Below are 2,503 nucleotides of genomic sequence, written 5' to 3'. Positions count from 1 at the left end.
AGGGCTACTATCTGAAATAGACAAAGAACTCACGAAAGTATGTCATAAAAACAAATAATCCAATAAAACATGGAGTACATGTAAATGGTGCATCTCTAGAACAAAAGATATCCTGGCTGTTGGGAGTCAGGGTATACCTATAGTTCAGAAGGGAAAGATATTCTGGATGTCAGAAGTGAGGCTATACCTATAGCTCTGTTCTGGGGGGGGATGATTTCCCAGTAGGAATGTAGCAATTCTACTTCTCTCTGAGAGAATCCTTACAGTTCATTTGTGCTTCACTCTGCTTAGGGTCTTTTCCTGTAGAGATGTCTGCTGTTTCTCTGCTCTACCCTGCTAAGAGGGTTTCCCTGTAGAGAAACAGCAATTCTTCTTGGATGAAAGTTGTTACATCTCTGCTTCTTTCTGCTAAGGGGTTCCGCCTCACAGAAATGTATCAGTTTCCTCCTTCAGTGAAAGTTGTTACTTTTCTGTTCCACTCCACTCTTGCAAAAGTAGGTCTTCACCCAATACTCATTAAATAGATTTATTGGAAGGAAGAAATCCAGAACAGTGTCTTTCTCTGCCAGGGTGGAAAAGGTAACTGCCAGATGAACAGGTACAGGGATTATATAGAACTTCTTAGGGGGCAGAGATTTTTCCAGGGTGAAGATTTTCAGGGTGGGAATTGGTTGGATTTCAATCCTAAACTTGGAAAAAAAAATCAGAAATTGGCTGATCAATTTTTTTCCTGTTCAAAGACTGTTTTTGTGCTTAGTTGGTTTGGCTCTGATTTCAGAACTAGGGTGTCTTTCTTTCACTATCTCTGGTTTCAGTACTAAAGTGTGTTTCTTTGGGTCTGATTTTGGGGCCAAAGTGTGTTTCTTTTACTGTCTTTGGTTTCAGGGTCAGGGCATGTTTCCTTAGTTGACCCTTTACCCTACAGTACAGAGCTAAAGATGCTCTCAAAAGAGCAATCTCAAATGAGTGAGAAGCACTTAAAGAAATGATCCTTAGTCATTGGGGAATTGCAAATCAAAACGATTCTGAGATTCAATCTTATACCTTTCAGAATGGTTAAGTTCAACACCAAAATTAACAGTGTGTGCTGGGGAGGTTGTAGACCAAGGGAACACTTGTCCTTGGCTAGTAAGAGTGAAAACATGTATATCTACTTTGGAAATCAATATGATGGTTTGTCATAAAATTGGAAATCAATCTACCTTAATACCCAGCTTTGCCACTCCTGAGCATATGCCCAAAGGTTGCTCCCTCCTACCACAAGGACTCTTGCCCAACTATGTTCATCGTAGCTTTTTTTTTGTAATAACCAGAACCTGAAAACAGCCTAGATGTCCCCCAACCAAAGAATAGATCGAGAAAATGTGTACACAATGTGTAAATGATATGTTATTCAGTTGTTGAAAACAATAACATCATGAAAACTTCTGGCAAATGGATGAAACTAAAAAAATCATCCCGAGTGTGGTAACCCATACACAGAAAGACAAACAAGGTATGTGCTCACTTACAAGTGGATAGTAGCTGTAAAGCAAAGGATAACCATGTTGTAATCCACAGAACCAGAGAAACAAAAGAACAAAGAGGGCTCAACAAGGGCTGTGTAAATATTCCTGGGAAGGGAAAATTAAGTAGATATTGCAGACTGACTCAGGGTGGGTAGGGACAGAAATGGTATGGGTCAGCTGGGGGGGGACAATGGAGGGTGAACATATGGGAAAAGACAACTGTAATTGGGGAGCATCTTGGGGATGAACTAGAAACACAGTGCAATTGAAACTCCTAGGAATCTACAAGTGTGACTATATCTAAAGCTCCTAATAATGGAATCATAGGTCCAGAACTGGCTGTTTTCTGTAACCAGGCAGCAAGATGTCTCTGTCAATCCTAGAGTTTTGGAGTTGTATACAATGTACTTTCTGTTTACTTAGGTAATATTATATCCTTTTGGATTTTTTGATGGAGTTGAAGAATTTTTAGTTATAGGTATAATTTTCCTTAGTTATGATAAGAGATAAAGTCGATATACATATTGTAATTATTGCTTGATACCTGTTTTGTTATATGAAATTTTACTATGTTACAGTTAAAACCATCCTTCTCATTTAAACAGAAAAGGGGAGGTGATGTGTGATTCTCCTCTGTATGCCTGAATACCATTGGCTAATAAAGAACTGTCTTGGGCCTGCCCAGAGCAGAATAGAGGTAGATGGGGAAAACTAAACTGAATGCTGGAAGGAAAAGGTAGAGTTAGAGTGAAGCCATGTAGCCCTGCTGGAGCCTGATGCCAGAATTTTACTTGGTAGGCCACAGCCATGTGGTGATAAACAGATTAATAGAGATGGGTTAGTTTAGAATGTGAGTCAGCCAGAAATACGCTTAAGCTATTGGCTAAACAGATTTGCAATTAATATAATTTCTGTGTGATGATTTCAGGTCTGACCTGCTGGGCAGCTGGGAAACAAACAAGCAGCCTTTCTTTTTTTTTTTTTTAATTTATTTA

Source organism: Microtus ochrogaster, chromosome 7 (assembly GCF_000317375.1).
Source record: "Microtus ochrogaster isolate Prairie Vole_2 chromosome 7, MicOch1.0, whole genome shotgun sequence".
NCBI classification, from domain to species: Eukaryota; Metazoa; Chordata; class Mammalia; order Rodentia; family Cricetidae; genus Microtus; species Microtus ochrogaster.
Note: the sequence above shows the minus strand (reverse complement) of the source record.